Genomic DNA, 15818 nt, shown 5'->3' with positions numbered 1-15818 from the left:
CCCTATCTACGTCTCTCATAATTTTGTAGACCTTGTTATGAAGTCAAGAGAATGTATGGTCACTTTAAGAGAGAGGTACCTTTTCTGACTGAGAGATTATGACAGCACATGTGTCTATGATGAGCTGACAGCTACAGGGAGGCTGAGAATTGATAATATATAACAATCAGCTTGGGGTTTGAAGTTAAGGATTTGAATTTAACCAATTAATTTAAATTATGCCCAGGATACCAAAAACCAATTGAATTTGAATTTCATTGTATTGATGACCTCAGACCAATGAGAGGGGTTATAAAAGGGGATGTAAAAGGAAGGGCCGTTTGAAAATGAGTCAGAGCTAACTGCCATCCAAAAAAAAACATCTTGTTTGCTCTCAATAGAAATCGCTAAGAAAGCATTATCTACCTATAAAAGGTGCCAAAGCATTTAATAGCTAAAAATATTCACAGTAAAAAGTAACACAACCACCTGGGAGGAAGACAGCAAATTTGGAAAACAGCATAAGAGACTGTTTAAACTTTCAGAGATTAAGTTAATGATTATTGTGGGACATAGGTAAAGCAGTATTACTTCTGCAACCATAATTGTTTATTAACATCAGTATATAATTGTTTCAGCCAAATTAATAATTGCTTATTAACACCAGTATCAGCCAAAAACTGAATTAATGATTGCTTATGTAAGGCAAAAATAAAAATTAACACAGGAATGAAGACTATGTAAAGGGATACATAGTTTGTTCTGAGTTAGCTAAAATGTGCATACAAGAATGGAATGTGCCTGCAAACAATGGAAGATGTTACAGACAAATAGATAAGTTGAAAAAAAAAATCAAGATATTCCAAGCTCAGCAAATTTCCCTCATGTCAGCACTGAGGCGAGCCAAGTCACTTATGGGGGTGAGGGTCGCCCGGCTTGGAGTAGGGGGAGAGGTAAACAAGGGCGGGGCACAGCTGGGCCGGGGCAGAACCCAATAAGGAATATTGATAGGTTTGAAGGCCAATGAGGTAAACGGGGAAGTACCGAGAATTAAACTGTATAAATTGTGAAGTAATTTCTGGATCAGGGTGGCTACTTGCTAGACACCCCTTCTTGCAAGAACATTTCAATAAAATTCGCTACTTTAGAATTTGATTCGGACTGAAATTTATTATACTGTAAGCTCTGTTTCTCACACATTATTTTATTGGATCAAAGCTTTAATAGAGTTGGGGGTCAGAGATTGAATAGTTAAGGAAGAGTGGACTCAGATTTGTTAATAGTTTTTGTTTAATGTTTACTGTTAGAGTTAAGAAAATAACTTGTTTTTTTCAGTAAATTGTGGGAATTAAGGGTTTTCTTTCACTCACTCACATTTTGGCAGATTTACGAGGTGAGGCAAGCTTTTCTCAGTGTTTTAGTTTTAATTAGCAGGGGGTTTGACCTCCTTGTCATAACAGCCTCGATCAGGTCTCCTCTCACCATTCTTCATAGCCAATGCAGTCCTGACCAGGCAACATCCTGGTGAACCTTTGCTGGACTCTGCAAAGCTTCCACATCCTTCTGGTAGTGTGGTGACCAAAATTGCACACAATATTCCAAATAAAGTTAGATCATATGGGATTCAGGGAGAACTTCATAAACATAGAACAATACAGTGCAGTACACACCCTTCGGCTCTACTTGCAGATCAGACGAACCTCCATACCCTTCATTTTACTATCATCCATGTGCCTATCCAACAGTCACTTAAATGTCCCTAATGTATCTGACTCTACTACCATCGCTGGCAGTGCATTCCATTCACCCACCGCGCTCTCTCTAAAGAACCTACCTCTGAACCTAAACCTTCCTCCAATCACCTGAAATTAATGTTCCCTTGTGATCGCCATTTCCGCCCTGGGAAAAAGCCTCTGCCTATCTACTCTATCTATGTCTCTCGTCACCTTGTACACCTCTATCAAGTCACCTCTCATCCTTCTTTGCTCCAATGAGAAAAGCCCGAGCTCCCTCAGCCTTTCTTCATAAGACATGCTCTCCAGTCCAGGCAGCATCCTGGCAAATCTCCTCTGCATTCTCTAAAGCATCCACGTCCTTTCTATAATGAGGCGATCAGAACTGAACACAGTAATCCAAGTGTGGTCTAACCAGGGCTTTATAGAGCTGCAGCATAACCTTTTGACTTTTAAACTCAATCCCCCTGCTAACGAAAGCCAACACAACATACATCGTCTTAGCAACCCTATCAACTTGGGTGGCAACTTTGAGGAATCTATGGTTATGGACCCCAAGATTGCTCTGTTCCTCCACACTGCCAAGAATCTTGCCTTTAACCCTGTATTCGACCTTCCAAAGTGAATCATTTCACACTTTTCCAGGTTGAACTCCATCTGCCACTTATCAGTCCGGTACTAGACCCTGTCAATGTCCCGTTGCAACTGTTACGACGTGGTTGGTGAATCCCGCTGTTACTTAAACCAAAAAGCTCACCTCGTCTCATAATCTGTTAAAATGAGTTAAAAATTCCACTACTTAAAGAAAATAATATCAGTTTATTCCTTAACTCTAAAAGTGAACATTAGCAACATTTATTCACAACTTCTCTTAATTGCTTAGTATCTGCCTCCAACTCTATAACAATATATTGTTCCAATAAAACACTTATTAAAATTGCATTAACTTAATTTCACACCCACACAGCCACCACTGTCTCCGTTGTCTGTTTTCTTCCTGCAGAACATCTCCCTTCTTCCTTTTTACTGAGAGTATGTTTCATATGAAAAGGTACCTTTGATAAACAGTGTTTGCTAAATTCTTGGGTCTTTCTTGATGGCAGTTGCTCTCTCTGCAATTTTCAAAATATCCACATTCTTCTCACCTCAATATCAGATTGTCTCATTGGTTCGATGTTGGCAAAACAATAAATTCAAACTCGATTAGGTTGTAGAATCCTGGGGCGTAATTTAAACCGATAGGTTAAATTTGGAGATGCTGCTGTTGGACTGGGGTGGACAAAGTTTAAAATCACACAACACCAGGTCATAGTCCAACAGGTTTATTGGGAAGCACTAGCTTCCAAAGTGCTGCATCAGGTGGTTGTGGAGTATAAGATCATAAGACACAGAATTATAGCAAAAGGGTTACAGTGTCATGGAGCTGTAATGATATATTAAACAAATTTAGATTAAGTCTTTCATCTTTTAGAATGGGGTATGCTAATTTCGGTTCTTTAATATGTAAATCCCAGAACTCCTCTGGAGTTACATTCTCTAGACAGCTTGAGCTTTTCTAAAGTGGCCGAGCAGAGGCTGATAGCCAAGTTCGGTACCCATGAGGATGGCTTCATCCGGGACCTTGGGTTCATTTCACACTACAGGCGACCCCACTGCAGTATACTCTCTCACACACACACACACAAACTCCTACATACGCACACAGACTCTCTCACACATGCACTCCGCAGTCACATGCACGCACCCTCTCACAGGCTTATACCCCATCACACTCACACACACACTTTACTAAGCTTACACACACACACTCTTTCACATGCACTCACACCCACTTGCACACTCTGTCTCCTTGCATGCACACACGTATAAGTTTATGAGGTGAATTTGTATTTGCAGAATTATATTTTATTTTGCTCAAAAACTCATGTAAGATTCTGTAAGACCTACTTTAGAAATAGAACCAGTCTGATTCAACATTGGGACACAGATAGACTTTACCCTCACACCTTTAATGCATTGTCTGAGCTGAGCTGAGAAAAGCTCAAGGTGTCTTGAGAATATAACTTCAGAGGCGTTCTGGGATTTACATATTAAAGAACCAAAACTAGCATATCCCATTCTAAAAGATGAAAGACTTAATCCAAATTTGTTTAATATATCATTACATTTCCTTGACACTGTAACGCTTTTGCTATAATTCTGTGTCTTATGATCTTATACTCCACAACCACCTGAGGAAGGAGCAGTGCTCCAAAATCTAGGCTTCCAAGTAAACCTGTTGGACCTGATGTCACCTGATGTCATGTGATTTTTAACTTGGTTAAATTTGAACTGTTGTCAAAACAGCAACCATGGAGACGGCACAGTGGCTCAGTGGTTAGCACTGCTGCCTCACAGCGCCAGGGACCTTGGGTTCGATTCCAGCCTCGGGTGACTGTCTGTGTGAAGTTTGCACATTCTCCCTGTGTCTGCGTGGGTTTCCTCCAGTTTCCTCCCACAATCCAAAAGATGTGCAGGTTAGGTGAATTGGCGATGCTAAGTTGCCCGTAGTGTTAGGTGCATTAGTCAGAGGGAAATGGGTCTGTGTGGGTTACTCTTCGGAGGGTCGGTGTGGACTTGTTGGGACAAAGGGCCGGTTTCCACATGTACGGAATCTAATCAAACTCAGGTATCTATTTCACAGCCAAATGTTACATATTTTCAATTTTCCCATACAGTCTGGGACTGCCATCTAGTCATATACACAGGTGCTTGTAAGGTCTCAGTTCAGAACAGCATTCACTCTCTCTTAAAGGTACAGTACACACCTTCAACTTAATGACACCTCCCCCCTTTAAGACAAAAAGTACCATCAGAATGAAAAGATGGCTTCATTTTTTTATCTAATCCTTAATCCCATTACAATGAAATATGAAAGTGATTAATCCAAGTTATACTCTCATATTTATTTCTGCACACATTTTTATAACATTGTCCAATCTTATCTGTACTTTTTCTTTTAAATTTGAGATAACGCATCTGCTACCACATGATTTTACGACCCACAGCATGAACAATTTGTAAATTAAACATAAGACTCCAACTAAATAGTCTTATATTCTTGTCCTTAAATCATTCCAAGAATATAAGAGGGTTGTGGTCCGTGTGCACAACTGTCTCTGATACATTGTTCATCACATAAATATTAAAATGATATGACGCCAGTACCAAACTCAAGAATTCTTTTTCAATGGTAGAGAATTTTCTCTAGTGGGTGTTGAGCTTCTTTGAAGAGTAACCAATTGGCCATTCAATTCCATCATCATCTTCCTGTAGCAGTTAAGCTCCAACTCCTATATCGCCAGCGTCAATTGCAGCTTGGAAGGATTTCAAAACAATGAGCGTATTTAAAACTGGTGTGGTGGTTAATACTGCTTTCAAATTCTCATATGCCTCCTGGCATTGTTCTGTCCACCGAAACTCTGTGTTCTTCTTCAGTAAATCTGTTAGCGGTGCCACTACATTGCTGAAGTTTGGAGCCATGATTTGGAGATGTCGGTGTTGGACTGGGGTGTTGTGGAGGTGGTTGTGGAGGACTCAATCCTAACACACAGAATTTATAGCAAAAATTTACAGTGTGCTGTAACTGAAATTATACATTGAAAAATTGATTGTCTGCTTGAATACCGTGATAGTTTCACTTCTTTCATGTGTAAATCACAAAACCTTTTTTTTAAAAGTTGCATTCTCAGGTTAGCTGTTAACAATGGTGATAGCTAGACAATATGTTGAAGGTGTTGGCCCCCTGTGTTCTCTGTCTATACCATGATGTCTGCGTGGATTCTAATCTAAAAAGTGAGATAACGGAGTTTTACATGAATTCATGCAGTTCTCCGACTTCCCCAGTTGGGGAATACTTCAGTGGTCCAGGACATTCGACCTCGGACCTTCAGGTGACCATCCTCCAAGGCGGACTTCGGGACAGGCAGCAGCGAAAAGTGGCCGAGCAGAGGCTGATAGCTAAGTTCAGTGACCTTGGGTTCATGTCACACTACAGGTGACCACCATTGCACTATACACACACACAGACACTCCTACACACACACACACACACACACACACACACACACTCTCACACACACACACAGGCACACCCATACACACATACACACAGACACACGTACACACAGACGCGCACACAGACAATTTTGCTATAAATTCTGTGTGTTAGGATTGAGTCCTCCACTATCACTCCGAAAGCTAGTGCTTCCAATTAAACCTGTTGGACTATAACCTGGGGTTGTGTGATTTTTAACTTTGAAGTTTGTAGCAAACTTCCATTAGAGGTTTTGCTTCTCGTAATCAAAGAGCTCTGCCAACTGTACCATGTGATCTTTCTATGACTCGCTAAAGATCACTACATCATCCAAATAAACTGCACAATTTGTTAATCCACCCCCACAACTCTGTTCATGAGGCTTTGGAATATGCGTTCTTCATTCCAAAGGGCATCACTTTGAATTGATATATCCCATTTGGGGTTATAAACGCAGAGATTTCTTTCCCTTTCTCTGATATTCTCTGCCAATAACCACGCAGTAAGTCCACCTTTGTGACATAACTGGCTTGTCCAACTTTTCTCTATAGTCCTCCAGTCTTGGTATTCGGTATGAGTCTGAGTAACAGCATTGACCTTCCGATAGTCCACAAAGAATCATTGAGTCCCGTCAAGTTTGGGAACTAACACGATTGGCAAACTCCACTCATTCTGACTCGGTTTGATGATATCTTCGTTGAACATTGAATCCACTTCCTTCTGGACCCGTGTGGGTTTGAGAGGATTAAATCTGTAGGGGTGTTGTTTTATTGGTACAGCATTCCCTACTTCCACCTCATGCACAGTAGCATTAGTCCTCCCCACTTTATTCCTGAGTATGTCCTCATACTGGTGCTACAAACCTTTCAACTGAGTTCATTGCTCCTGAGACAGATGGTTCACTAACCCATCCCATTCCTCAAGAACCTCCTCATTATTGAACATATTTTGAGGCACAAACTTCACAACATCTGGATTTGATTCCTCATGGGTTGAACCAAAGGGTCTGTTTCCATGCTGTACATCTCTATGACGCTATGACTCTGTGGGGCAGTAACTAACACTTGTTTCTCCAGGTCCTTCTCTCTATTATAATAAGATTTCAACATATTCACATGACCTACCCAATTCAGTTTTTTTCTATCCAGATAGTTTATCTAACTCAACTTTTTCTCAATTTGATAGTGACCACTAAACCTCGCTTTGAAGGGATCTCCTACCACTGGTAACAATATTAATACATCATCCCCATGGGAAAATGTCCAAATTTTAGAGTTTTTATTCATTCTATGCTGTGCCCTCTTCAGGTGCTGTTTAGCTAACTCACCTACCCAGTTTAATCTCTCCCTCACCACAGATACATAATCCAAGTGTGAGACCTCCAACTTCTGTCCTGTCAATTTCTCTGTAATTAATGTCAAAGGGCCTCTCGCTTTATGTCAGAATATTAAAGGAGTAAACTGAGTAGATTCATTTGGGGCATCTCTAATGAAAAAAAAACAATACGAATGGGATATCTTTATGCCAATCATTTGGGTAATCCTGACAGTACGCTCATAACATGGTCTTCAGGGTCTGATGCTGACCTTTCTGGAGCTCCCTGGAATTCACGATGATTGTTTTAAACTGCTGTATGCCTAAGCTATCCATGACTTCCTTAAACAGTCGAGCAATAAAGTTAGACCCTTGGTCTGACTGAATCTCTCTGGGTAGCTCATACCGATGAAAAAAGCTACTAACCCCTCCACCACTGTTTGTGCCTTAATGCTCCATAATGGAACTGTGTCCGGAAATCTGGTAGACACATTCATATGTTTAGTATGTACTGGTTCCCACTTCTAGTTTTCAGGAGGGGACCTACACAATTAATCATAACCCGCGTGAAAGGTTCTTCAAATGTGAGAACTGGCAACAACAGTGCTGGTTTTATTACTGACTGTGGCTTACCTACCATTTGGCACATATATGTATGGCAAAAATTAAACACATCCTGGGGCAGTCCAGGCCAATAGAAATGCTTGTGGACCTTAGCTTGAGTCTTCCCTACACCTCGGTGACCTCCTATCGGTAGTTCGTGTGCTACCCGTAATATTTCCTGTCTGTATGCTATCAGCAACAGCTATGCTATTTGGCTCTCCAATCTGATTTAACATAACACTAAATTTCGTCCATCTATCCCACAAATTACCACTCTGTCGGGTAACAGGTCAGAAAGAGTGCAAAGATGTTCATCTCTTACTGTGAGAGACTAATTCGATCTCTCAAAATTCTAACTTCTTTCCCTTCTCCTCCTGTTCTTTCTGAGTAAACTTTACTCACAGAGACAACGTCTTTCTAAAGATCAGGGACTAACTCCACACCCAGCCCCTGCCTGGGCTGTGCACTCTCCTGCAGCTCCTTGACTTTTCTTGGGGGTTTCCTTTACTACTTGCACTAATGCCACTGGCTTGGCCTCTTTTACCACATCTTTTCCCACAATGCCTTTCTTTAATGACCAGCACTGTGACTTTACGTGACCCACTTTATCACCGTGGGAACACCTGAGGCCTTTCACCTCCTTATCACCCTCTTGGGCTCCTTTTCTCACCTGTGGTAAACAATTACCAGTGTGCTGTACTCTTTGTTTTGTAGGGTAGGATCTCCCCTTCTCCCAATTCCTGGCCCTCACAGGATGAAAGCCTTGCCGGAAGCTAAACTTTGCCTGATGCATCAATGTATAATCATCTGCCATCTCTGCTGCTCTTCTCATTTCTTAAACGTTCTGTTCATCCGCATGAATTCTTATCATCTCTGGAAGTGAGGTGTTAAACTTCTCCAGCAGAATAGCCTCTCTTAGAGCCTCATAGGTCTTATCTATTTTTAAGGTATGCGCCCACCTGTCAATATTACTATGTTTAATTCTTTCAAACTCAACATAAGTCTGACCTGGTTCCTTCTTTCTGTTTCTGAACCACTGTCTATATGTTTGGGTATCAATTCATAAACACTCAAAATAGCCTGTTTGACATCTGCATAATCTCTTGATCCCTCATTTCACAACGCTGCAAATACCTCACTGGCTCTGCCTACCAGCTTCGTCTGAACTAGCATTACCCACAAGTTTTCTGACCACTCCATCTGCCTGGCCAAACAGCCCTTGACACTATCCACAACTCCACCAACTTCCTGTCATTGGCAAACCTATGAACCCACCCTTCCATTTCCTCATCCAAGTCATTTATAAAAATCACAAAGAGCAGAGGTCCCAGAACCGAACCCTGCTGAACACCACTGGTCACCGAGCTCCAGGCTGAATACTTTCCATCTACCACCACTCCCTGTCTGCTGTGGGCCAGCCAATCCTGTATCCAGACAGCTAGATTTTTCTTACTTTCTGAATGAGCCTACCATGGGGAACCAGATCAAACACCTTGCTAAAATCCAGAAACACCACATCCACTGCTCTACCTTCATCAATGTGTTTTGTCACATCCTCAAAGAATTCAGTAAGGTTTGTGAGGCATGACCTGTCCCTCACAAAGCCATGCTGACGATGTCTAATCAAACTCTGGTTTTCCAAGTAATGATAAATCTTGTCTCTCAGAATCCTCTCCAATAATTTGCCCACCACTGACGTACGGCTGACTGGTCTGTAAGTTCCAGAGTTATACCTGTTCTGGTTCTTGAACAAGGAAATAGCATTTGCCAACCTCCAACCATCTGGCACTACACCAGTGGACAGTGAGGATGCAAAGATCATTGCAAAGGCTCAGCAATCTCTTCCCTCACTTTCCATAGAAACCTTGGGTATATCCTGTCTGGCCCAGGGGACTGATCTTTCCTTACGATTTTAAAAATTCTCAGCACATCCTCCTTCCTAACATCAACCTGTTCTAGAATATCAGTCTGTTTCACGCCGTCCTCAGAAATGTCAAGGTCTCTCCCAGTAGTGAATACTAAAGCAAAGTATTAATTAAGAACCTCCCCTGACTACCGGCGCAAGTTCCCGCCACTATCCCTGATTGGCCCTATCCTCACTCTGGCCATCCTCTTGTACCTCACATAAGTGTAGAATACCTTCGAGTTTTCCTTAATCCTACCCACTAAAGCTTTTTCCAGCTCTCCTAAGTCCATTCTTCAGTTCCTTCCTGGCTATCTTGTAACCCTCTAGAGCCCTGTCTGATCCTTGCCTCCTCAACCTTAAGCTTCCTTCTTCCCCTTGACTAGATGTTCCACATCCCTTGTCACCCAAGGATCTTTCAACCTACCATCCCTTCCTTGCCTCAGTGGGACAAACCTATCCAGCATTATCAGCAAGTGCTCCCTAAACAACCTCCACATTTCTGTCATGCATTTCCCCGAGAACATCTGTTCCCAATTTAGGCATGCCTGTTCCTGCCTTATAACATTGTAATCCCTCCTCCACCAATTAAATACTTTCCCATACCGTCTGCTCCTATCCCTCTCCATGACTATAGTAATGATCAGGGAGTTGTGATCACTATCACTGAGAGATCTGACACCTGCCCTGGTTCATTGCCGAGCACCAATTCCAGTATGACCTCCCCTCTAATCAGCCCCTCTACATAGTGCATCAGGAACCCTCACAAAAACTGCTCCATTCACACTATTTGAACTAAGGAGGTTCCAATCAACATTAGAGAAGTTAAAGTTACCCGTGACAACAACCCTGTTATTTCTGCAACTTTCCAAAATCTGCCCCCCAATCTGCTCCTCTGTATCTCTGTTGCTATTGGGGCCCTCTGTGGAAAACTCCCAATAAAGTGACTGCTCCTTTCCTGTTTCTGACTTCCACCCAGACTGACTCTGTAGGCAAACCCTCCTCGATGACCTCCCTTTCTGCAGCTGTGGTACTATCCCTGATTAGCAATGCCTCTCCCCCACCTCTTTTACCTCCCTCACTATTCCTTCTGAAACATCTAAACCCTGGAACATCCAACAACCATTCCTGTCCCTGTGATATCCAAGTCTCCATAATGGCCACAACATCATAATTCCAAGTGCTGATCCATCTGAGCCAATCATCCTTATTCCTGATACTTCTTGCATTAAAATAGACACATTTCAACCCATCACACTGACTGCACCTTTGCCATATCAAGTTCCTATCTCTCTTCACAGACTCTCTGCATACTGTATCTGCCTGTTCACTACCTACTCCATCATCTCCCCTGTCAATCTAGTTTAAACTCTCCTGAAGAGCTCTAGCAAACCTCCCGCCCAGGATATTGATAGCCATGCAGTTCAGGTGCAACCCATCCTTCTTGTACAGGTCCCACCTTCCCCAGAAGGTATCCCAATGATCCACATATCTGAAGCCCTCCCTTCTAAGTCGGCCCAGCAGCTACATGTTTATCTGCACTCACTCTCTATTCCGAGCCTCACTAGCACATGACACCTGTAGCAATCCTGAGATTATTACTCTGCTCATCCTGCCTTCTAGCTTCTAACCTTACTCCCAATATTCTCTTTTCAGGTCCTCCTCCCTTTCCCACCCTCTGTCATTGGTACTGATGTGTCCCACGGCCTCTGGCTGCTCTCCCTCCCCTGTAGATTTGATCCGAGACATCTCTGACCCTGGCACCCGGGAGGCAACACACCATTCAGGAGTCTCGCTCGTGGCCACAGAATCTCCAGTCTGTTCCTCTCACCACTGAATCTCCAACCACTATCGCTCTCCTATTCTCCCCCCATTCCCTTCTGTATCATAGAGCCAGGCTCAGTGCCAGAAACCTGGTCGCTGTGGCTTTCCCCCGGTAGGTCGTTCCCCCCAACAGTATCCAAAACGGTGTACTTATTATTGAGGGGAAAGGCCACAGGGATCCCTGCACTGTCTGCCTATTCCCTTTCCCTCTCCTGATGGCCACCCAGCTGCCTTTATCCTGTAACTTAGGTGGGACTACCTCCTTATTACTCCTCTCTATCACCCCCTCCACCTCTCAAATGATCCAAAGTTCATCCAGCTCCAGTTCCCTAACACCATCTGCAGGTGAAGTCAGCAGGGACATCAGTGATGACCCTTACCTCCCACATCCTGCAAGAGGAGCTTGCAACTTCCCAACTGAATACAAAAGGAGACAGAGGGTAGTGGAGGAAGGTTGTTTATTGGATTGCAGGAGTGTGACTAGCAGTATTCCATGGGGATCGATGCTCGGTACACTGTTGTTAGTCATTTACATAAACAATTTGGATGAAAATACAGGAAGTATGGTTAGTCTGTTTGTGGATGACAGCAGCTTTGGTGGTACAGTAGACAGTGAGGGATCTTGATCAATTGGGCCAATAGGCCGAGGTGTGGCAGATGGAGTTTAATTTAGATGATTGCGAGATGTTGCATTTTGCGAAGATGAACAAGGGCAGGACTCGCACGGTTAATGGTAGGGCCCTGGGAAGTGTTATAGAACAGAGACACCTTGGGATTCGTTGAAAGTTACATCACAGGTAAAGGATGCATTTGGCACACTGGCCTTCATTGCTCAGTCCCTTGAGTATAGGAGTTGGAACGTCACATTGCATGAGACATTGGTGAGGCCACTTTTGGAGTACTGTGTACCATTCTGCTTACCCTGCTATAAGAAGGATATTACTAAATTGGAGAAGGTCAGGAAAAATTTACAAGGATGCTGCTGGGACTGGAGGGTTTAAGTTCAAAGGAGAGGTTGGATAAACCCGGACTTGTTTCACAGGAGTGCAGGAGGTTAGTGGGTGACCATACACAGGTTTATAAACTCATGAAGGGCATAGATAAGGATTGGGGAGTTCAAACGTAGGGGGCATAAGTTTAAGGTGACAGGTGAAAGATTGAAAAGGGACCTGAGGGGCAACTTAGAACACTGAAAGTACAGCACAGGAACAGGCCCTCCACCCCATGATGTTGTGCTGAACACGACACCAAATTAAACTAATCTCTTCTGTCTGCCCTAGGTCCATATCCCTGCACTCTTTGTATATGCATGTGCTGATCTAAAAGTTGGTTAAGTGCCCCTATTATCTGTCTCCATCACCACGCCTGGCAGCACATTCCAGATTTCTACCACTCTGTGTAAAATACTGGCCCCTCACATTTACTTTGAAAGTTCTCTTGAAATGCATACCCCCTGAGATTAGACATTTCAACACTGAGAAAAAAGACTACTTTCAAGTCTCCCCTCAGTATCCACCACTCCAGTGAAAGCAGCCCAAGTTTTTCTGGTCTCTCCTTCTAGCGTATACTCTTTCATCCAGGAAGTATCCTGGCAAATCTCTTTTGTACCCTCTCCAACCCTTCCACATCCTTCCTGTAATGTTGTGACCAGACCTGAATGCAATATTCTAAGATTGGCCGAACCAAACTCTTAGAAAGCTGCAACATGAGATCCTGACTCTTGTACTCAATTCTCTGACCAATAAAGGCAAGTATGTCATATGTCTTCTTTCCCACCATGTCTACTTCTAAGGCCAATTTCAGGGAGCTATGAACTTGAACCTCAAAACCCCTCTGTACTTCCTTCTGCATTCTGGGTTCTGCCATTAACATTTCTGCTTCCTTAACATTTGACCTCCCAAACAGTGCACCTCACACTTATCCAGATTAAACTCCATCCGCCATTTCTCCACCCATATCTGAACTATCTCCCATTGTATCATTTGATAACCTTCCATTGCTATCCACTATTCCACCAATCTTTATATTGTCTGCAAACTTACTAACCCACCCATCTACATCTTCATCGAACTCATTTGCATATATCACAAACAGCAGAGGTCTCAGTATGGATCCCTGCAGAACACCACTAGTCACAGATCTCCAGTCTGAAAAACAGCCTTCCACCACTACCTTCTGCCTTCTATGGGCAAGCTAATTCTGAATCCATGGGGCCAGGCCACCATGGTTTACATATATCTTAATTTTCTGGACGAGCCTACAATGAGGGACCTTGTTGAAAGCTTTACTAAAATCCACGTAGAGAACATCCACTGCTCTACCCTCATCAATCATCTTTGTCAACTCCTCAAAATTCAATCAAGTTAGTAAAACACGACCTTCCTGCACAGAGCCGTACTGTCCCTAATTAGGCCATGCTTTTCCAAATGCGTGTAAATCCTATCCTTAAGAATTCTCTCCAACAGCTTCCCAACCACCAATCTTAGTCTCACTGGTCTATAGTTTCCTGGATTAGTTCTATATCCCCTTCTTGAATGGAGGAATAACAGTAGCTGCTCACCAGCCCTCCAGGACTTCTCCAGTGGCTAGTGAGGCCCAAGCAATTTCCTCTCATGCTCTTCTCAATACTCTGAGATAGATACCTTAGGGCCTTGAGGACTTCCCTACCTTAAAGCCCTTTAAGAGATCCAGCATCACTGTTTTCTTGATCTCAAAATGCCCTCGGATATTAGCACTGTGACGATGCTGCTCCTTTACTAAGGCTACATTGTCGTTGGCTTTTTTCCAGAGAGTCATAAAATACACAGACTCTAAAAAGTCTAAGTTGAAGGGTTTTAGGGCCAATTTGATTTTCACTAACAAATACTGCCTTTAGCAAAAGGCTTTTAAGTTTAAAAAAAACACTTGTACAATGAAGGGGAGTGGCCAGTTCTCCCAGCTCAGCTTTTCTCTGGTTTGGTTTGGTTTGAGCACAGTAATGTTGTAAAAGCTGCTGGACCCTAAGAAGTTGGTGTATACTGATCTCTCTCTGACTTCTCTCCTGTGAGAACTTGGGTTTGATTTTACCTTTTGTGCCAGGGGATGTTTATAGGGATTGTTGCAGGTACTGGGAACAGCATCGGTTCTGTTCTCTTTTGTTTCTGTTTCATTCAGTACTCTTGTAAATAAATTGTTTTGTTTAAAACCACGTGGTTTGACCAACTGCATCCCTCCTGGACTATCCACATTACGCCTGCTTAAAACAACGAGCAAGTTTAGGGTCTGGGCTACCTTCTTAAAATATTTTGAGGGGGTTCAGCCTGGTCTGTAACAGCCTGTTCGACACAAATCTCACAATCCTCCATATCCTTCTCCTGGGAGTATACCGATGCAAAGTGATCATTTAGGATCTCACCCATAGCCTCTGTCTCCAAGCACATGTTCCCTCCTTTATCCTCAAGTGTCTGACCTTCACCCCAGTTATCCTCTGAAGGCATGTAAAGAATCCCAAGACATCCCATTTAACTCGACTTAACAACATCATTTCATGGTCCCTTTCTATCCTAGTTGACTGCTTGAGTTCTTTCATGCTTTTTTTATATTCCTCATGGGTCCTGTCCAGTTTTAGCTTCCTAAACCTTACATATGCTTTTGTCATTTTGACTAAATTCAAAACCTTCCCTGTTATCCAAGAGTCCCTTACCTTGCCATCCTTATCATAGACACGTACAGTACGGAAACAGACCCTTCAATCCAACACGTCCATACCAACCAGATATCCCAACCTAATCTACTCCCATTTGCCAGCACTTGGCCCATATCCCTCCAAATCCTTCCTATTCATATACCCATCCAGATGCCTCTTAAATGTTGCAATTGTACCAGCCTCCACCACTTCCTCTGGCAGCTCATTCCATACATGCACCACCCTCAGCATGAAGAAGTTGCCCCTTAGGTCTCTTTTATATCTTTCCCCTCTCACCCTAAACCTATGCCCTCTAGTTCTGGACTCCCCGACCCCAGGGAAAAGACTTTGTCTATTTATCCTATCCATGCACCTCATAATTTTGTAAACCTCTATAAGGTCACCCCTCAGCCTCCAACGCTCCAGGGAAAACATCCCCAGCCTATCCAGCCTCTCCCTATAGCTCAAATCCTCCAACCCTGGCAACATCCTTGTAAATCTTTTCTGAACACTTTCAAGTTTCACAACATCTTTCCAGTAGGAAGGAGACCAGAAGTGCATGCAATATTCCAACAGTGGCCCAACCAATGTCCTGTACAGCCGCAACATGACCTCCCAACTCCTGTACTCAATACTCTGACCAATAAAGGAAAGCATACCAAACGCCTTCTTCACTATCCTATCTACCTGCAACTCCACTTTCAAGGAGCTATGAACCTGCAC

The sequence above is a fragment of the Chiloscyllium plagiosum genome, unplaced genomic scaffold (assembly GCF_037043375.1).
Source record: "Chiloscyllium plagiosum isolate Xiang-an unplaced genomic scaffold, Cpla_swu_hap1 HiC_scaffold_18, whole genome shotgun sequence".
Classification (NCBI taxonomy): Eukaryota; Metazoa; Chordata; class Chondrichthyes; order Orectolobiformes; family Hemiscylliidae; genus Chiloscyllium; species Chiloscyllium plagiosum.
This window is presented reverse-complemented; position numbering follows the sequence as displayed.